The sequence below is a fragment of the Pipistrellus kuhlii genome, unplaced genomic scaffold, assembly GCF_014108245.1.
Source record: "Pipistrellus kuhlii isolate mPipKuh1 unplaced genomic scaffold, mPipKuh1.p scaffold_m20_p_60, whole genome shotgun sequence".
NCBI lineage: Eukaryota > Metazoa > Chordata > Mammalia > Chiroptera > Vespertilionidae > Pipistrellus > Pipistrellus kuhlii.
In genome coordinates this window covers 962,858-984,669 of record NW_023425563.1, presented here as the reverse complement: position 1 = coordinate 984,669, position 21,812 = coordinate 962,858, and the positions used below count along the sequence as shown (strand labels likewise).

General features: G+C 50.9%; 1 pseudogene; it reads right to left on the bottom strand.

Moving 5' to 3' along the window:
• Positions 1–2,553: 2,553 nt before the first annotated feature.
• LOC118708661 lies at positions 2,554–3,248 on the bottom strand (annotated as a pseudogene).
• Positions 3,249–21,812: the final 18,564 nt, after the last annotated feature.

Below are 21,812 nucleotides of genomic sequence, written 5' to 3'. Positions count from 1 at the left end.
CTGCTATAAATGAAATTAATAATATGAGGTGGAGGAGGTGCAGTAATAACATGACCCTGAAGCCAGCTCAGCTCGGAGCCCAGAGGTGGGTTTGCAAGTGAGGGAGGTTCCTGACAGCTGTGTGGGTGGCCGGTTGAGCAGACTCTGTGGGTTATCTGAACAGGAAGGAAGTTCCTGCCTGGCTCAGGTGATTAGCCAGTAAATCAGTCAGGAGGAAGGGAAGATGTGAAACAAATTCATGTCCCTCCATGATGGTGCTTTTGAGGGTTTTGGGGCCCAGTCTGGTCACCAAAGAGGCTGCTGTAAAATCAGGAGCCACCCCTATTTGCTGGTGAGTAGACAGAGACACAGTATTGGTGGAAGATCTCCCAGCTTATTAGAGGTGAGAATGGGGCAAGTTGGTGTCTCCACCTCTCACGAGGAAGTCACCCCATTGCCAACTCCTGCGCTTTCAGCAGGCAGTATATGGTGCTCTAGTGCTGGCTGCAGTCACTGGTGACTTTCATGAGATTTGGGACCCTCTTTGGTCTTGTGTGTTCTTGCAAACCTGTTTCGCAGACAGCACCCTGGTCATACCTGTCCCTGGCTGAAGGAGCAGGGAACTGTTCCGTCCAACCTGGCAGTATGCGGGTCATTCCTGTACACTTTGTAAATACCCACCCCACAGCTCAGAGGGTGGGTATGGGTCTCACCATCACTGCCACTTTCAGATGACACTCAGAGAGGTGGGAAGTCCCTCTCTACCAGCTCGCGGCAGGCAGGGCTCCCGCCTCCCAGATTTGCAGAATAGTCTTTATAGGAAGCAGAATTGGAGATGTACATTTTCTTAAAACACACAAACACACACATTTCTGTTCTCTCCACAGGCATTTTCCCCATTCCTCAAAATATAACACCTGAGTAATTCACCCCGAACTCATATTCGGTCATGATTACTCAAGGGAGGAGTAAGACGCAGTCTCTGGCTCTCCCTCGTCTCTGCATAAACACAAATTAGGGAGAACAGAAGAGGGCAGAGGGCAAGGCCACCCAGATGCCAGCTCTGCCCACATGTGGAAGGCTTCCCACTTATTTGTCAGAGGCCAGGACGTCTTGTAATTATTGAGATAAAGCAGTGTTTCTGTCATGTCTAGTAGCTGGCAGAGTAGTGATTTTGAGGCACAACTTGCTGTCATACAATTGAGCGAGGGCTGTGACTGGCAGCTACTGAAGGCCGGTCTCTGTCAGACCTTTAAAGGGTGGTGCACAATTAGGGGAAGATGTGCCCTTTATGAACTTCCAAAGACCTTCGGACAGGATTGAATTGGTCCCAACCTTCAGCTCCCTCTGGCATTAGAACTCAGGGTCTATTCACCCAATGGCAATGTTGCTGAGCCCTATCACACTACATTGACCTGAGTTGGCTTGGGTTAGCCTGGGTTAACATGAGTTAGCTTGAGTTGACCTGAGTTCATTTGGGTTAGCTTGGATTGACCTGAGTTGGTTTAGGTTGACTTGGTTTTGTTTGGGTTGGCCTGAATTGACTAGGGTTGACCTGTGCTGATTAGGGTTAGCCTGGGTTGACTTGGGTTGGCCTACATTAGCCTGAGTTGACTTAGGTGAGCCTGGGTTGACCTACATTGACGTGGCTAGCCAGATTTTGACTACTCATTGCAGACTCAGCCTCCCTTGAGAAGGCCTCTTGGAGGATGAGTCTTTATCCTTGGAAGGGTTGCCTTGGAGTTACATACCCTTCTCTGAACATACCCGGAAAAGACTGGGGCAGGGGAGATATCAGGGGCTACACAGGGCAATTCAGATGAGTATGAATTTAAAGGCCAAGAATGCAAGACTTAGAATCAGAACCAGACCTGAGGGAGGCCCAGGTGCAAATGTGAGGCAGCTCTTTCTCTCAGGCTGCACATGCAGGGTCCGCCCCTGAAATGGCAAGCATCCTTAGCTGCCTAGCTTGCTCTATCCTTGTCTGGGGCTGCTAACACCTGCCTGAGAACTAACGAGGAATGGGGAATCCCACTGATGGGGGGGCGGGGGGGCGTTGATGTACAGCGCCCCTCCCCCCTCACTCAGAACCTTGAAGGAGGTTCTAGGTGCGGAGCAGACACCAAGCTCCAGCCCCACTGCTCACACATTCATCTCTGCCCACAGAGCCAGAGCCGATCTCAGCATGGGAGGGATAACTTCCCATCTGCACTTGGTACAATCAGGATGCCCTTGACCAATCTCAGTTCCTGCAGCGAGACATTGAGAACCAATGAACGTGTGTGTACAGGGATGGAGGGAGGTAGATGCTATTCTGGAGACTTCCAGCAAGGCTGATGCATGGGTTCCCCCCTGCTCCTTGGTCTACTAGCTGTGTAACCTAGAGCAAGTGAATTCACCTCTCCGAGCTCAACTTCCTGTTCTGTAGAGAGAATGAGGACTCTCTGCAGGCAGACGGTGAGGAGCGGAGGCTTTGACATGTGAGAGGGCGGGGAGGGGGAGGCAGTCGAGTTGCCCCAGGGGACATTTGACAAAATCTGGAGGCATTTTCTTTTTCAGGGTTTAAAGTGATTTTATTTATTTTTTTGATAAAAAGACAAGTTTAATGATGCATTGTTCTTCACACAGATGCCTGCAGAGTCTTTAACTAAAATCCAGGAATATGCAAGTAAGCAACATAGACCAATTAGCCAGATCTAAAGTAAACCGGCTTCTTATAACTACCCTGTAAACATCACAATTCTTCTTCCGTCCAAAATGAACATAACCTCACATGAAAACACTTAATGAAGGGGAACCAGAAACCTATTTTGTGGCCATAAGTAAAAACCAAAGGAAAAATAGCATTTTGGTGGTTAGTTGGTGAAAGCAGGGAGTCTGGAGCCTTCGCTGTGCTGCTTTGTTCTTCTTACTCTTGCTCCTTTTGTCCCTCTTCTTCAGCCCATCCATGTTTGCCCTAAACAGGTTTGAATAAACCATCTGAAACTTATCACTTCTTTGGAGCTCACCACTGTGCTGATCTTCTTTTTCCCATCGGTAGCTCTTAACAGACACTTGTTGTCTGAGGGCGCAAAGCCCTCCACTGAACCTTTCCTTGGAATGGGTTTAGTTTGGCCGTCAAACTTCTTGAGGGTGATGAACACGCTGCCTGACAGCCGGCACTTCTGGAAGAGCCTGGTCAGCTCCGTCAGGAACTGCTCACTCTCCAGCAGATCCATCCCGGCTCCGCTGGCCCCGCTCAGGCCGCATAAGCCCCGAGCAACCTCTAAAGTGATTTTTGAGGAGGCAATTCCAATGCTCAACTGTAGAGAGCAGTTATAGGGTAAAGCCTCGGACTGACCTGTTGGCAAAGCCACAAACAAGTCCCAGCTTAGAGGGCACAGCCCTCTTAGCATAATTAAGCTTGACCTTATGAAGCTCCCTAGATCTTTCCTGGGTAGCTAATGGGCTGTGGGAGGTGCAGCAAGTGCTGCCAAAACAAGTGTACTTCAAAGGCTGTTCTGTGATGCCAATAACCTCAGAGGTATATTTAAAACACACACACAAATATTAAGGAAAATGGGTCTTTTGTAGAAATATTCAAAATGAAGTTTTAAAACTTAAAAAGTATATTTAAACAATTATTCTGAATTAAAATGAAGAATAAATGAAAGCAATTGTGGGAAGCAGACTTATAGGGAAGAAAATGTACATGCAGAATGCAGCAAAAGCAGGTTTACAGTTGCTCGTATGGAAAATAATACAATCATTAATAAATAATAATACAAAAATAAACTGTTTTCTGTACTTACCACTGTAAAGCTACTCTTACCACATCCTGTAGTCGCAGAATAAGATGGTAAATATAATTTACTACAGCTCTGATTCTATTATATTCAACAGTTACTATTGTTCATCGGATTTTTTTTTAATTTCCTTGGTTTTTAGATTCACTTGTTGATAGTTAAGTATTTGTTGTTCATAATTTTTATCTTTGTTTACTTTCTCTTCTGAAAGAACCCCCTTCAGCAATTCATATAATTCTGGTTTGGTGTTGATGAACTCCTTTAGCTTTTTTTTTTTATTAGTGAAGCTCTTTATCTGACCTTCGATTCTGAGTGATAGCTTTGCTGGATAGATTATCTTTGGCTGTAGGTTCTTACTATTCATCACTTTGAATATTTCTTGCCATTCCCGTCTGGCCTGCATGGTTTCTGTTGAGAAGTCAGCTGACAATCGTATAGTTGTTCCTTTATAGGTAACTACCTTCTTTGCTCTTGCTTCTTTTAATATTCTCTCTTTGTCTTTTGCTCTTGGAATTTTAATTATGATGTGTCTTGGTGTGGTCCTCTTTGGATTTCTTTTGTTTGGAGTTCTGTGCGCTTCCTGGACTTGTAAGTCTAATTCTTTCACCAGGTGGGGGAAGTTTTCTGTCACTATTTCTTTCAGTATGTTTTCCATATCTTGCTCTCTCTCATCTTCTGGGACCCCTATAATTCTGATGTTGGTTCGCTTGAAGTTGTCCCAGAGGTTTCTTACATTATCTTCAATTTTCTGGATTCTCTTGCCTTCTACAATAGGTTCTGTGGAGGAGTGTCTTCTGGCTCTTTATGTTCCAAATCTTTGAATTGATTCTTGTGATCTTCCCTTCTGTTTTTATGACTCTGTAAAATATTTTTTATTTCAGACAATGTATTTTTATTTCTTGTTGATCCCTTATCATTTCTTGATGACTCCTTATTAATTCTATTCCAATAGTTGATCTCTTTTCATATCCTCATAGGTCTTATCCATCTTTTCTAGGAAATTCTTGAAAAACCTTATAAGCGTAGATTTGAACTCTATATCCAGACACTTTTTGTCCTCCATTTCTTTCGTTTGTGATCTATTTCGTTGTCGCATTACGCAGTTCTGGAGACATTTTTGCTGCCACTTTGTCAGCACTCCGGCAAGCCCAGGGTGGGGAGGAGGGTGTCAATGGTGTCTCATGGATAGCGGCCAGGAATGCTACCCAGGATGGTCCCACTACAAAGACTCATCGGGCCCAAATGTCACCGGTGCTAGTTGGGGAACTGGTGAACAGCACCCACATTGGGGTATTGTCCTCAGTGGGTGGCAGTGACCAGAATCAGAGCAACTTCCTAACCTCCAGGTAGAGCCAAGGGCTAGGGGACAGCGCCAGCGCTGAGGAAAGTCGCTGTCCCTAAGGAGCACAGATGTCTGACAGCGACAGACTCCTCTTTGGGAGTCACAGATTGGTGTGCCTGCCATGGCCTGGCATGCAGGGAATAGCAGATAGGACCAGGGCTGGCTCAGCTGGAGCCTCCACGTGGTGGAGGAGATGGGCACAGACCTGGGCCAGCGTAGCGAGCGATCTCCAGGGGACACGTGAGAAGAAGAAGACAGACTCAGCGGAGATGTCTGCGTGGTGGGGGGTCGGAAGCCCCGAGGAAGGGGCACTCGGGAGCATCGGGGGCAGGCGGAGTGGCCAGGACTGGGAGGGGCCTGCGGTGGCCTGGGGAGAACACAGGAACCGCAGCTAAGTGGACCATCATGGATGTGTGGCCTGTGGGGACGCTCCTCGTGGCCAGGAGCGGCCAGTTGTGGTCTCCCCTCAGGGTCTGGAACAGACGTGGGCGCAGCGAGAGGCAGCGAGCTGAGAAGGCTATAGTGAGCCGTGAGAGCAGGAGCCAGATGTGTGAACAACAGCAAGACCACCCTGGCCAGTGTGGCTCAGTGGATGGAGTATCAGCCTGTGGACTGAAGGGTCCAGTTTGATTCCAGTCTAGGGCACGTACTTCAGTTGCAGGCTCCATCTGGCCCCGGTTGGGGTGCATGCAGGAGGCAACCAATTGTGTGTCTCACATTGATGTTTCTGTCTCTGTCTCTTCCTCTCCTTTCCACTCTCTCAAAAGAAAAAAAAAGGCCAATGGAAAAATATCTTCTGATGAGGATTAACAAAGAAAGAAAGAAAGAAAGAAAGAAAGAAACAAAGGAAGACCTTGAGCTGTGGAAGCCAGGTGGTGGTGAAGCTGAGCGCTGAAGAGAGGACAGCTCCGGCCCTTGTCAGGAGTGTGCAGCCTCCTCCGCTCACAGCAGACTGCCTCCAGCTCGGTCAGAGCGCTCACGCTCAGGCAGCCAGCTTGGAAGCCGCTGTGGGGGGCAGGGAGGCAAAGGTGAGGCCCTGTCCCCACGGCCAGGGACATTCGCACCCCCACCCAGAGGCAGCTCTTCAGTGTCCAACACGCCCTGCAAACACCCTGGTGCAAACCTGTGTGTCTGGGCTCTGACTCCAATGACTCCACTGCAGTTCATGTCAGGCAGCCTCCAGCCTTCTCCTTCTCTTAAAGTCAGGTCAGTGTTTCCCAGGAATGTGTGCGGGCATATGTGTGTACATGTGTATCTGTGGTGTGCACATATTTGTGGTTGTGTGTATACATGTATGTATCTGTGTATGTGAGTATGGATGTGTGCATATGTAGATAGGTATGTAATAGATCATATTTTTTTCACCATTTCTCATATAGAAAAGTACAAATACTAGTGGCCCAGTGCACAGATTCATACATATTGAAAGGAAATTAATTAGAAGAAATATTTTAACATCTCCCTTTCTCTATAACAGAAGTGTCAACCAAATTCATGATCGATAATGACAGAGTAAAACACACATGTGCGAATGGCGCCAGTGAGAGCTTTATATGTATTGCACATGCGTGAGTCTACACTGATTTTTAAATTGCTAGTGTGTGCCATCTGTACTGGCCCATAGGTCGGATGGTCAGTCACTTAGCCTTTTATATATACAGAATAGGCTGAAGCACTAGACCACTTCATTTCAGGTGTTCAATACCTCAGTGTAGGCATTATTTAATTCCTTTCACTCATTCTGTGCCACTACCTGCAAATCCAATATAGCTCTCAGATCCAGAGAGCTCTAGGGTAAGGTGACCGATAGGACCTTTTTTAAAACTCCGCGGGATGTGGGACAAATTGTTAAAAATTGGGACTGTCCTGCCAAAAGCGGGGGGTCTGGTCACCTTACTCTAGGGATACAATGAAAAGGTGACAAAAAACCCCTACCAAAACAGGCCTTGTGACCTGGCCCTGGGTGCAGCTGTGGCCCTCAGCCACTAAGTGGCACTATCTGCAGCTCCACCTCCATGGCTGGGTGGAGGGCAGCCACTGTGCAGGAGGATCAGAGGCTCCCAGGCTGACATGGGTCCTTGAGTGGCCACCAGCACGGGGCCAGGCCCGGAGGGAATAGGACGGCTCGGATGCCTGGGCGCAGGTTGCTGGGATCCGGATAGGAGGAAGGAATGGCCTCACATGGACCGTGTGGGTAACCAAAGACCTTGGTTGCACCGCTGGGCAGTAAGGAGAAAGAGAACAGTTCACATTTCCAAACGCTGGGGTGTGTGGGACGAAATGCCTTTCCCTCCGTGCTGTACATGAACCACAGTCTCCAGCCCGGCCAGGAGCTGTGGCGGCTGCCCTCTGGGGGAGGCCCAGGGCTGTTCTCTCCTCTGCTTCCTCCAAGGCTCCCCGGGCACAGTGGTTCCTCGCTGCCCCAGCCTCCGGAGGCGGCCTTGGCTCCTGCCCTCCCTCCGTCTTCAAGCCAGCAGCAGCGGCTCAAGCTTTTGTCGCGTCCATCTGCCCGACACTCTGTCTTGGCACCTCCCTCTGACCACAGCGGGAGAGACCTCTACTTTAAGGCTCACGTGAGGGCCTTGGGCCCACCTGGCACCAGAGCCATCTCCCATCTCGAGGTGCATAGCCTTCCTCACACCTGCCAAGTCCCCTTTGCCACGTGCGGGGCATGTTCAGAGGGTTGCAGCGTTGGGAGGGGAGAGTATTTGGGGGCCATCATTCTGCTAATCACAGAGCCCACTGCTGCCCGGAATTTTCTACACAAGCCCTCCAACCGTCATTTCCCTTCTACTGCGCTTTTCACGACTGGCCTCCCGTTCCCGCTGGCCTTTGGATGTTTTCTAATTTCCAGCTATTAAAATATTGCCTCTGTTTTAAATGCTCCCCAAACACTGCGTACATCTCCCCTTCTGAATAGGCAGCATCCTAAAGCCACCTGCCCATCAAAACCGCTTGCTGCTCCCACACTGCTGGGGGGGGGGGGGCAGCTGACCTCCCATAAGTTCAAATCCAGAAGCAGAGGTGATGGGACTTCCAGGGCCAGCTCAAAGGAGGCCCCGAAGGACCGCTGACTCGCTCACTTGTCTGACCGGGGTAGCAGGTGAAGTGTGGCAGAGCTGGTTGGCCTGGTGGTTTGGAGCAGGACTGGTCAGAGCATTAACTCCCTTTAAGCGATTTCCACTTGATGTGGTTGAAGTCAGAGTCTCTTGACTTGTGCTTGAAACCCTGCGGATGAGAGCAGTGTGCCGGGGAACACACTTGGGGAACAGTGTGGACCTAAGTGTATGTTGCCGGGAAAGTGCAGTTGGTTTTTGTTTGTCTGTCTTTCCCAGAGGGATGGATGTTGACTTACTCCTGCCCACAATTCCTAGGGGCAGTCCTCTTCCGAAAGTCCTGGAGTGTGTGTGCCGGTCTGTCCTGGCCCTTTAACTGACTCGGGAGCAGCGCGGCCTGGGCTGAGCAAACATTTAAGAGCCGCACAGAGTGCTCGGGGGATTCTGGGAGTTCACTGTCAGCAGGGCCCTGGGTCCCCCGGGATCATAAAACAACCTCACAGCCAGTGTGTGGACTGCAACACGGGCTCTTAGGAGGGAGTGGAAGACGACACCAATGAGAGGGCGGCGCTGATCCCGGTGGCCCCCTCGCTGGGCTGGGGAACCGGGGCCCTCGTGGTTCTGGGAAACCCCATCAGACAGCACCCTAAGTGACACTTGTCACACGTGAACTTCTTCGTATGAGGATCAAAGCGTGAAACTGGCAAGCAAATCTACAAATCTTGTTTTCTTCATTTAAAAATGTCGTTCAACCTGGACTATGTTCTGACACATCAGGCGATATTTGTGACTGTCACAGTGAAGCTGTAAGACTGGGTCTCAATGGCCTCTGTCAGGCCAGCAAGGCCGTGGCTCTGAGGCTCTTTCTTCATTGGGTGCCAGGATGGAGAGGTGAGATAAAGCTCCCCCACCCCCCAGCCACCTGGGGAAATCTGGGTAGGACACCCAGGACAGTCCTTGCTCAACAAGATATCTGCCTGTCAGAAGTTCAAGGACATTTTGTGAGCTATGTTTTTAATCAGTGGCTGTATCATTAGCTCTCGCATCAATTCTGCATGTGCAATAAAAACACACCATGCGTGGGCCGGCCCAGGGCGTGTATTTCAGCTGAGGGACAATGTGTGATGCAAATTGACAGGTGCAGTAATGGAGGAAATAGAACAAGACATGCAGAATAAAGGGCTCTTTAAGAAAATGACAGGATGATGGATGAGTGAGCATGGCTTTCACGGAAGGATTCTATTTCCCGATCCTGGAGGCTGGGATGAGTCTGTCCACAAAGCTGATGTTCCAAGGCCAATGGCCATGGAGGGTCATAGACATTTTTAACTTCACACGTGTTCCTTCAGTTCTGATACAAGAGCCACTCGCCGGGCACAGCCTTTGCAGTGAGGTTAATCAAAATGAACTTCACTGAGTCGCATTAGCCACACTCTGAGTGCTCAACAGGCACCTGTGGCTTGAGGCTGCGGCCTTGGACGCACAGGCACAGGACGTGTCTGGCACCACGGGAAGGACTGTGGTGTGCCCCACCACGCCCCGGCTCTGCAGTCTCTGCGCCTTTGACCTCCACACCTGTCAGTGCGGGAGAGACGTTCTCGCAGGTAGCTATCACTGCTGCCTTTTATCCTGGCGAGCACACACACGTGCACACAGGCTTGGCCAGAGGCCTACTGAGCTGCTGTCCATGGGCCACGGACAATGAATGGCCACTTCAGTGGCACGTGAGAGGTTGGTTTAATAACTGAGCACCCCCTCGGCCTCACACCATTATTAACCCATCAGACCCGAGGCCTTGGCAAAGAGCTGAGGCTCCTGTTCACTGATTCTGGATGTAAGTTCAAACCCCCTCTGGGAAGGCCCTTTGGTGGCTCTCTATGCATGGTGCCATTTATGACTTCGGTCTCTAGTTTGGGAGCTCCTTTAACGATGGCATCGTGGCCAATGACAAGGAGCATCTGTTTGATGTGCCAGCTTTTTAGAAGGATATTCAAGGAGATTATTTAATGAGGCTGAAGTTAGTGCCATTAAAAGTGCATTACTTAATACTAATATGCAAATCACCAGACGGCAGTACGACTGGTCAGCTATGAAGTGCACTGACCACTAGCAGTAGACACTCAATACAGGAGCTGCCCCAGCCCACAGGCCCTGATCGCCCAATCAGGGTCTACCCGCCAACTTCTTTCCCCTCCTGCTTCCCGTAGCCGGCAGGCTCCGATCACCCAATGGGGCACGGGGAACTGGGGGTGGGTGGCAGTGGACATGGGTGGCGCTGGGCCCCCCATCACCCAGCCAGTCGCCCCACACACAGAGGGCAGCCAGCAGGAAGATGGCCCTGATCGTAGGCCAGGCCTGTGCACGAATTTCATGTTCTGTGCCTCTAGTTATTTAATAAAACCCCTTGATAAGGATGCTGGGAACTGAGTGTCTAATGACCATTACCTTAATGGTTGTTTGTACCTGATTCCCTGCTCAGAGCCTCCAAGTCGTGGCTGGGCTCCTCCTCCTACAGAAATGAGCTTCCACGCATGTGCAGTATCCCAACACCCCCAGGTGTGAGTGCTCCCATGCATGTGCAGGAGCCTCTCCACCCTCACCAGGTGTGAGTGCTCCCACGCATGTGCAGGAGCCTCTCCACCCTCACCAGGTGTGAGTGCTCCCACGCATGTGCAGGAGCCCCTGTGCAGGTGTGAGTGGCTGCGGTGATGTTCCTTCTTGTGAGCAGGAATTAATTAGCCCTGACTGAGGAGAGGTTGTGCCTACATACTGATTCAGTTTGACAAACAGTGGCATGTAAGGGTCATTTCCAAGGAAATGAGGTAAACATTGAATTAGTTTTTATTGAATTTCTCCTCAGAATGTGAATCTCGGGCACAGGTAGGCCTCGTCGCCTTCTGGGGTCTCAGATGTACTTGGACACGCTGGAGGGTGGGGTGATCGAGGGTGATGCTGGGAGATGCAGGCACTTAGGGGAGTGCAGAGGAAATGTACTGGGGTTTTCTCCAGCAAACCTGTGGTCGTGTGCACGGCCTCAGGGAGAAGGCTGATGCACTGAAGAATCCTCTGTTTGGGGTTTGCTCCTGAGGTGGGGTCAGTACAGCCTCAGGAGCTTCCTCTCAGACTGAGAAGCACAGCCTCCTGGTGTGCTGGGCATCTGGATGACTAAGTACCAGCTCCCTGAGCATAGGGCCTACTTCCTATTCACGCTGGGTCTCTGTGCTCACAACAGTGCCTAGAACACAGTAAGTGTCCTGTAAATAACTGTCAGATTTCTGGCCAGGACAGATTTAAAATGTAAAAGCAGGTGTTTAGGGCCCTTTTCTTGGCCAGTGGCAGAGATCCAACTAAACCTGAGTTGAGGGAAAAAATGGGCAGGCTCACATATCACTGAGAGGTCCAGGGCCATTGAACTCCAGGCATGGCTGGATCAGGTGCTCAAGTTACTTTCTCAGGGTTTGTCCCCCTAGGCCCCCTGCCTTCCCACCTTTCATTCTTCCTTGCTCCTCATACCCCTCCTCCCTCTGGCTTTATGTTAGGGTGGTTTAAGTCTCAGGCATGTTTTCTCCTGTGGGATCAAGTACTCTATGCTTACCAAGTTGGAAAAACAAAAACAAAAAACTCAAAAACAAACCAAAACAAAATTTCCTTCCCAGTAATTTCTAGCCAAAGACCTGTGATTGTGTCTCATTGGCCTACCTTAGGTCTGCGCTATCTCTATATATAAAAGCCAAAGTGACCAGCTAACTGTCCAACTGGTAGCTATGATGTGCACTGACCACCAGGGGGCAGATGCTCAATGCAGGAGCAGAAACCACAGGCATAGAAACATGAGCAGACTGATGAATCTCAGAGGGAAGGGGGAGGAGGGGTGGGAAAATATTAACCAAATATCTAATATTCATACTAGAGGCCCAGTGCAGGGATTCATGCACCAGTGGAGTCCTTCAGCCTGGCCTGGGCCCTCTTGCAATCCTTGGGGGATGTTGGAGAACCATTTTCAGCCTGATCCCCACAGGCCAGGCCGAGGGACCCTTACTAGTACATGAATCTGCACCAGGCCAGAGGGCAGCTCTGCAAGCTCTCTGTCCTGGGTCTGGGATCAGTCTCTCACGAGCACAGTCTCTCGTGAGCACATGGACTCAGGATGGGACCAGCTGCTTCCGGAAGGGAATATGGTACTTGGTGCCCTGATGATACCCACAGGACGCAGGCACAAGTCACCTTCCTCTGGGGGAAGGTCACCTGTCCCTCCAGGAAAGCCATGGACAATGGTGAAATAACAGCCTAAAGGCCTGGTTTGGTAAACGTTTTGCCACCTGGAGGTTAAACATCTTCCTTTCGAAGCAGTAATTCATTTGCTTGCCCCCTCACTGGGCCTTCATGAGAGCTGAGTAGGGACATACGGTCCATGACAGGGTTTGTCACCGCAGAGCACGCTGTGTCCTCAGCTTATCCCATAAACACACACTCCTTTAATACGAATTTAGGAAAAACAGGAGTGGTTTTCTGGTTTAAGTGTGCTCCATGCTGTAGTTGGGATATACTAATACTAAGAACAATGTTGCATGGGACATGCATATGCTCACACACACCTTTATTGCATCTAAATTGAACTAGATGTCTTATTTCCTATCTGGCAGCTCCAGTGATACCTCTGTAAGAACCCACCTTCCACTCTCCACTCCTTTGTCTCCTCTTCCCCAGGAGTCGGAAGGTGGTGGTCGAGACTCCTGGAACCACCGGGGTCCACAGAGAGTCACTCTGAGAGGAGCAGAGAGTGGCTTCCAGCAGACAGGCCAGAGGAGGAGTCATTTTCCGAGAGGAAGGTCGAGGGGATGTGAATTGCATGTATTCAGTCAGGAGGGGAATAAAGGGAGGGAGAAGGGTTTGTTTCCCGAACCCCAATTTCCAAATTAAGGAAGTATTTTGAGCAACGGAAAGAAAATCGTCTTAGACTAAAGGCATGTGATTTCATGCATTTGGAACGAGGCACGTGGAAGTCATTTCCTGAAGGCCCAAGATACACAGACGTGCACAAAGAATTTCAGCCCCCAGCGTGTGTGAGCATTCGCCTAGTGCCCCTGTGCGCCCTGCGGCAGGCCCCAGGGATCAGGGACTCACTGCCCAGCAGGGGAGACCGTGAGTGAGAAAGGCGTCTAAGGTCTGAGGTGCAAACTAGGTGCTCATTCTGCCTTTCCCGCCAACATCACCATCACCACCCAGGCGAGCAGCAGCAGGTGCTCCAGTCACAGAGGGCACAGTCACGGGGTGTGCGCTGCTGGCGAAGAGGATCTCTGCACTCTCTCCGTCGGTCTGCTGTCGTCAGTTACGGTTGGACCTCGGTTCTTGAACTTTCCTTGTTCTGGAAGGCTGAGAAGCGATTTGTTCGAAAACAGAGTCATTGTTCCCCTTCAGAAACAATGTAAATGGAATTAATCTGTTCCAGACCTCTACGTGATTCCCTGTTTTTAACCTTTCTTATAGACAGTGCATGTCTAATATACTGTTTAATCTATAAATAAACACTTCTTTTCTTAAACTTATCAAACCAGCCCCTTCTGGCCTTACAGGAGTGACTTAGCGCTCGGTTCAGGGGTGTCTTTCAGGTTAGCCTGCTGCATCTCTGCTGGTTCATATGCCATTGCCTCCGGTTATCCATATGCTCAGCCGTCTTCCGACCTCTTCAAGGCCTGCGCTCACTGTTTCTCTCACACCCTTTGCAGCATCAGCACCACTGAGGGCCTCCACAGGTTTGGAAATTGTGCTAATAGAGGATTTCACCAGCGACAAAAGGATTCGCTCCTTTGTTGCCTGAGAGATGCTTTTGGTCAAGCAGAGGTATCGGCACTAAAAGGTTGTCAGGTGGAGAACTGAAGTTTGGTTCAACAACAGAGATACTTTTTCTGATCGCTCGAGATGGGAGTCGTTAGAGAAACGAGGTTTGACTGCGCAATCAGTTACTCTGGAAAAGGATAACTTAATAAGAAAGAGGCTGGAGGACTCCCCCTTAAGCAAATGCTCCAACCTTCCAAAGGGACACAGGAAAAAGCCACTTCATGGCCTGCAGCTGGGATGCACCAGGAAGAGAATTTTCCAAAAATGATTCTTCTGAATGAGGTCTGTGAAAATCATCAGACAGATGCATCTGAGGGGGAGCGTGCGAAATAACCGCCTGCATCAGGAGGTGGGCAACACCAGGAAGACCCCAGTTAGACGCCAGCCAGCGGCTGGTCCAGATGGAAAGGGAATTTTTAAGTGTCTGTAGAAGGTTACTGGGATAACTGGAGAAATTTGAATACAAACAGCATTTTAGATAATAAAATTACATCCATGTTGTGTTTCTTGTCTGTTCTACTGGTATGATCGTTAGGTAGGAGAATGCCGCTGTTTTGGGAATTGCATGTTGAAACATTCGGTGTGAGGAGTCCTGATGGCTGTGTGAGTCACATGGCTCACTAAAGCAGTACATCCTTTAAGTGTGGGGCCATGTCTGTATGTCTTTGTGTCTGCCTCTGTCTGTGTGTCTGTGTGTCTGTCTGTGTGTCAGTGTGTGTGTGTGTGTCAGTGTGTCAGTGTGTCAGTGTGTCAGTGTGTCTGTGTGTTTGTGTGTCAGAATGTCTTTGTGTCTGTGTGTTTGTGTGTAGGTGCGCTCACCATACTAGTTCTGCAAAACCAGGGGCAGATGTGTACACTGTGAAAGGGTGCAGGTGCATTTCTGAGTCTATTCATGTATGTACAGATGCAGCCACAGACGGCCATCACCATCCTGACAGGCGGAGCAGGTCCGGTGGAAGGGAGAGCTCACACTCAGGAAGACACATGCCCAAGGCCTCTTCGCATCAATAACAAACCACCGACAAGCTGGCTGGCCATCCATCAGTGATTAAAAGGGGACATTTATATGTTGGATTTTGCACAGCTATTACGAAGAATGCCTTCTAAGCAGAATGGTAGGCTAGGTATGACAAACACCACCACTGAAACCAACGAAAAGTTCTGGGAAGAGTCTTTAAAATGCATGATGTGCCGGCAAGAAAGCCAATTATCCTTGGAGGCCAGCGAGAGCCGGAGAGGTGATGAGAGTCTGGAGCTGTCCTGCCCGGAGGGCATCCACAGCCAAGTGCATTTAGAGCTCCGGGCTGCGGGGGCTGGAAAGCAAAGCTCCCATCTGTCCACGGTGCCAAGTCTGTCAGGAGTTTCTCCCATTGAATTTGGGGCCGCAAAGGGCTGCACCCGGCAGAGGGGAAGTGGCATGGCCACTGGAAGCTCAAGGCAGATCTGAGATGGAGAATCTCCTCTGACACTGATGATGTGTCCTCTGGTCTGTGCTGCTGGACAAGCTGGACTCATACAATGTCTTCCCATAAGCCTTTCTTCGGCTCAGTCCCCTCCGGATGTCACTGTCCTCACCCGTCCCAGGAGGGGCGTACAGGGGCTCAGGCAGCACCTCTTGCTGGGACACAACCCTCTACTCCGCCTCCCAGCCCTGCCTGTCCTTACCTACGTTCTTCCAAATGCCGCTTTCTCGTCTTCCTTCTTGAAAGACCTGTCCCTGCTCCCCAACACGCTGTCTTCAGGACCCTCCTCAGGCATATGCCACCTGGCCACGCCCTTCCTCACTCCCCAGGCTACAGTGTTCGTAGCACTATCCAGCTTATGTCTGAATAGTCTCAACTCTTAAGAGTCTATTACAAACACAGCCCCCCACCCCCTGGAGATGACAGAATCAGCTCAGCAAGAAATGAGGAGAGCTACAGTTATGGGTGGTTTGAAACCTGGACAATCACATCAGGTTTGATGGAAATTACTAAGTGTGTGTGTCTTACAGAAGCAGGCCACGCGCCACACACGCCCCTCCTCAACCTCGGTTTGGCTTTATTCCATTTGGCTGTGGGGACTGGGACCCGGGAAAGAAGAGAGTTAGTGGGGGAATGGCTTCACGTGGCCAGAGCAGAGCGCCAGCGGCGGGCAAAGGGCTGTGTGTCAGTTGAGCCACCAGCAGTTTGGCTGTGGCCCTTGTTATTCCAGCAGAACATGCACTGAGCCTGCGCTTCCCCAAGTGCAGTGTTTGCTGTTCTGCCCGGGCCAGTGAAAACGGCTGCAGGCTTTCCATGCAAATGCGATTCTCAAGAGCCCATGGTGTTACTGGTTAAACAGAATTAGGGTGTAGTCAATTCCCAGCAGGAAACAGGGACTTATCCTTTTCCATGGAAAATGAACACCAGTTTGCAGTGGTATTTTTAGGTCATCCATTGAGTGTGGAGGTGAGCCAGTCCTCCTTTCACGGCATCACGTGTGGGTGACAGGCCTGTGACAGCCTCTTTCCATCCACAGCCTCGCACTGGTCCTTAGAGCATCAGGAAATCTCAACCTTTGGTCCGTGACTTACAGTATTTGTCTCAGTCCCTCCAACACTGTGGGGGTGCAGAGAGATCCTTGTGTGAAGCCCAGCTTTGGAGCGACCCTGAGCCGGGAGCTTTAGTCCCAGAAGAAACGGCGTGTGAGCAGCCAAGGCCGAGACTTCAGCGCCCACTTCCTCTCCTGCCCCAGCCCATGGCCACATCACACTCAGCAGACTTCGGATACGCATGAAACAGCAGGAGACGCTACCTCCTCACCCCCTCTCAGCAGGTGAATCCTGTGGTTGCTGAGATGGGACGCCAGGGTTTCACGAACGGCTCCGCGGGAAGTGTGGTGCAGTTCCTCACAGGTCACTGCTCCTTCCAAACAGGCGTCGCTCTGCAGCAGCGTTAGCATCTGGGAAGTAAGACCAGCAGGGTGAGACGTTAGATATTCTGGGACATGGCCCCAGCCCAGGTCGCCCACTTTACCAAGGCGTGGGCCTTCGGAGTCCCTCAGGCAGATCAGAACCAGAACAACAGGAACTCGAGGTGCTCAGCATTCAGCCCGTCCACCCAGAGGAAGGGGTGCACTTTCCCAGGGTCCCACACTGGGCATCATGCTTCCTGGTTACGTTTTGCTATTTGTCTGATTCACACTAAAAACCCAACTCGCACGGTTTAAACAGTACTTGGAGGGCACCGGCTCCTGCACTCAGCAGCGTGGATGAGGGCTGGTTTGTCGCATCGACCCATCAGGGGCACACGTCTGTCTGCTCCACTGCGGTGACAATTGAGCTCCACCTTCGGGTTGGATGGGGGCTGTCGGATCTCCCCAGTGTGTGACTGTAGCTCTCTTGTCAGCCAGCAGGTACTCTGGGGGCTACAGGCTGCTCCCGCACATCCCACCCCACCAGTCGCTCAGTGAAGGTTTTGGGAGCTCTACGCTAACTTCCCCACCCGCGTGGGGCATCGTTGTGGGCCGGTTTTCCCTGAATGGACATTCTGATTCCTGTGACGGCCACTTTCCTGGTGATGGTTACATCGTCCTGGTGTGCCCATGGGGAGCCTCTTGGTAGCGCCTCAGCCTTTCGATGCGATTTGTGACCATTTAGAAAGGCCGGGCCCGCCAGCAGCAGCTCCCGCCCAGGATCCTCTTCATCTCCTTTCTTTGCGGGACACGGAGCTCTGGTGCTTCTGTCGGAGGCCAGCCTCGGGGCAAACCCTGCGTGTGTCTAAGGCCCGGTGATCCTGAAGGCTCCTTTGCTGGCAGACACAGGAAGGAGTTTATGTGTTACAACGTGAGCTCACAGATTAATGACTGCACTCGAGGTCGGTGAAGCACATCTTACTCCAGTGTGGAAAAGGGATTGTGTTTGCATTTAGTATGTTGGCCTAAGTGTTTCCCTGAACCTGCAACGATAATTCCTCCACACGCCACACACCACCAGGCTGTGGTTGCTTTTTTGACCATGGCTACTCCATTCTTGACCCCGAGCTCACTCTTCCTGTCTTTGGAAGCCACTCTGTGCCAGGCATGGAGTTGTCCTGGGAGGGGCTAGTGCTAGGCTAGGGTTAAGATTAGGGTTAGGGTTAGAGTTAGGGCTAGGGCTATGGCTAGGGCTAGGGTTAAATTTAGGTTTCAGGCTAGGGTTAGGCTTAGGGTTAGGGTTAGGGCTAGGGCTAGGGCTACAGCTAGTGTTAGGGTTAGATTTAATGTTAGGGCTAGGATTAGGGTTAGGATTTGGGCTAGAATTAGGGTTAGTGTTAGGTCTAGGTTTAGGACTAGGTTTAGGGTTAAGGTTAGGGCTAGGGCTAGGGTTAGGTTAGGTTTAGGGTTAGGGCTAGGGCTAGGGCTGGGTAGTGTTAGGGTTAGGGCTTAGGTTATGGCTAGGTTTAGGGTTAGGTCTAGGCCTAGGTTTAGGGTTAGGGCTTGGATTAAGGCTAAAGTTAGGTTTAGGGTTCAGTTTAGGATTAGGTTTTCGGCTAGGGTTAGGGTTAGAGTTAGGGTTAGGGTTAAAGACAGGGTTGATGTCAGGGTTAGGGTTAGGGTTAGGCCTAGGTTTAGATTTAGTTCAGGTTAGTACTAGGGTTACGGTTAGGTCTAGGGTTAATGTTAGGGTTAGGTTTTGAGCCAGGATTAATAATAGGGCTAAGGCTAGGGTTAGGGTAAGGTTAGGTCTAGGTTTATGACTAGAGCTAGGGCTAGGATTAGGTTTAGTGCTTGGGCTTGGGTTAGTGCTAGGGCTAGTGGTATTGTTAGAGTTAGTTATATAGCTAAGGTTAGGGAGATGGTTAGGTCTAGATTTAGGGTTAGGGTTAGGTTTAGGGTTAAGGTTAGAGCAAGGGCTAGGTTAAGGGTTAAGGTTAGTTTTAAGGTTAGGGCTAGGGCTAGGTTTTGGTCTAGAGTGAGGGTTATGGCTTAGGCTATGGGTAGTGTTTGGTTAGGGTTAGTTTTAAGGTTATGTTGAGGTTAGGGTTAGGGCTAGGCTTTCGCCTATGGTTAGGATTTGGTTTAGGGTTAGGGTTAGGACTAGTGTTTCTAGGGCTAGGGTTAGGATTTGTGCTAGTGTTAGGATTAGGGTTAGAGTTCAGTTTAAGTTTAGGATTAGGGTTAGGATTAGGGTTAGGGCTAGATTTAGGTTTTGGAATAGGTTTAGATCTAGGGTTAAGGTTATAGGTAGGGCTGGGTCTTGGGTTGGGATTAAGATTAGGGTTAGGTTTTAAGTTAGGGTTAGGTTTAGGATTAGGGCTTGGTCTAGGGTTAGGATTAGGTTTAGGCTTAAGGTTAGGGTTTGAGTTAGGGTTAGGGCTATGGCTATGGCTAGGGTTAATGTTATGGTTAGGGTTAGAGTTAGGGCTAGGTTAAGGTTAGTGATAGGTTTAGGTTAGTTTAGAGTTAGGTTTAGGTTAGGGTTAGTGTTAGGTTTAGGTTATTTTAGATTAGGGTTAGGCTTAGGTTTAGGGCTAGGGTTAGGTTTAGGGTTAGCGTTAGGGCTAGGATTAGGCCTAGGGTTAAAGCTAAGATTAGGGTTAGGGTTATGGTTAGGGCTATGGCTAGGTCTAGTGCCAGGTCTAGGGTTAGGGTTATGTCTAGCATTTGGGTTATGGTTAGGGCTAGGCTTAGGGTTAGGTTTTGGTTTAGGGTTAGATTTAGGGCTAATGTAAAGGGTAGAGCTAGTGCTAGGCTTAGGATTTGGACTTAATGTTACAGTTAGGCTTAGAATTCAGTTTAGGGTCAGGGTTAGGTTTAAGGTTTGTTAAGTTCAGAACAAGACAGATCTAGGTGCTGGGCTTGGTGGAGCTTGTGATCTGGAGGATGACACGTGGATGGTTTCAGAGGAGCTGTGGTCTGACCCTCTGAGTGTGGCATGCACCCTGCATGAGCAGGGCAAGGCTTCTGTAAAGGGGAGTTTTCCTTGCTGTCTCAGCTCATCACCTTCCTGCTCTGCTCTGGCTCTCCACCCCCCCCCCCCCCCCCTATCCAGGTACTGCTTTCTGAACCTGTCCCATCTCGGCTGCAGGAGATGGCTCTATGGCATGTGTGTCCTTCAGGGTTGAGGGGGGCTCTAAGGCAGGGCTGTAGGACATGGCATCAGGAGTCATGGCACTCTGAGGACTGACCCTGCTTTCCCATCACTTACCTGCTCTGGTGCCCACTCTCCACCCTCCCATCCCCGGCCTGGACCCAGGCCTCCTGTTTCTGTTAAGACAGTGTCCTGGTTTCCCATGGACCCTTCCCCTCAAGGATGCTTAGAAGTAACCAGTTCAAGATGGAAGCCAGGAGCCGTAGGACTCAAGGGGAATCAGGGCGCTGACATACATCTATTGGTTAGTTGTCTTCCACATGTGCCCTGAGTGGGGTCGGGGATCAAACCTGCAGCCCAGGTGTATGCCCTTGACTGGGAGTCAAACCCACAGCCCTTCAGCCTGCAGGTTGACGCTCCAAACACTGAGCAACTGGCCAGGGCCTTCGTCTCATTTTATCTTCAGCCTCAGGAGGCAGCTCTGCATAGCTCAGGTGAGGAGCTCCAGCTGAGAAGATGATGAGACTCATCCTGACTCATAGCAAGTCTGAGGCAGAGCTGAGGTATGGAGCGAGCAGGCCTCACTCTCACCCCACAGGCCGCTGCCGGACACCTGCCCTGCCCTCCCGGAGTGGGTGCTCGCTCCCTCAGCAGCGCCTCCATGCCCGCTGCTCCCTTGATGCCAGTTCCTGCTCAGTGACCCACGGTCCGCCCAGACGTCCCTGCAGGTCGGGGCCAGGCCTTCGGTTCGGAGAGTTGACTCCCTTTCTCTCGGGCCTGCGACTCGCCTTGCCACGGCCTGTGGTCTGTGCTGCAGATTGGCCTGCCTCCCAGGCACACGCTCTCTAGAATGTTTTTCATGTCACCGAGGACAGGCTGGGAGGTGGGCGAGCTGTGTCCAGGCCAGACCCTCGCCCTGTGCGCCTGACCAGCTCCGAAGCTGCGTCTGCAGTGCCATCTCCCTCCACCGCTCTCTCTTGGAAAATGAGGTTTCCTTGGAGGGCGCCTTTCCAGCGTCCGCACTGATTCTGTGCAGGTGTGGGTCAGGCCCTGGGCGAGTAATCTACGCAGAATCCATCTCCTTCGGGCCCACCTCGTGTTCCTATCACGGGGTTTGGCCGAGCAGAGAGAAGCTAAACAGTGAATTTCACATGCCAGCAAGTATTGCCCGCGTGCGCGGCAAAACAACGCCTGTCCGTCTGCAGTCTGTGCTTGGTGCCCTGGTCCGTCACCCATGGCAGTTGCTTGCGTTTCCAAAGCTGGAGAGAGGATGGAAGTGCTGGAGACCAGGCCGTCCTGTCTCCAGGCTCTGCAGGCTCTCACCGCGATCTGTAGTTAACGGGCTCACCGGACCCAGTGGGCACCCTGGTTCTGTCCTGTGACCTGGAGGAAGCATAGATGACACCCGCCTGGGAGTGTGAGCGCCTCCAGTTTTAAAGGGGAGCAGGTACCCCTCCTCACAACGTGAACACGAAGCTAATTTTCCAGAATGGGTGGGTGGTCCTAGGCTGGAAGGACTCTGGGTGCCAGTCCTGGGAAAGGCTGGCCTGTCTGGGATGCCTTCCAAGGAGTTAATTACCAGAAGGTCACCATGGAAACGCATTCTAACCGGGGAGCGGAACCCGTGTTGGCTGGTCACCCAGACCGTAACTCGTGGGAAGGCAGACAGACTCCCATCCTGTCTGTTCCATCAGAGGCGTGGGGTTACCTTAGGGGGACTGTTGCGGGGCCGCGGTCCACTGTGGGAGAACAAGCCTCAGCACCCGGGCAGGACCACCCTG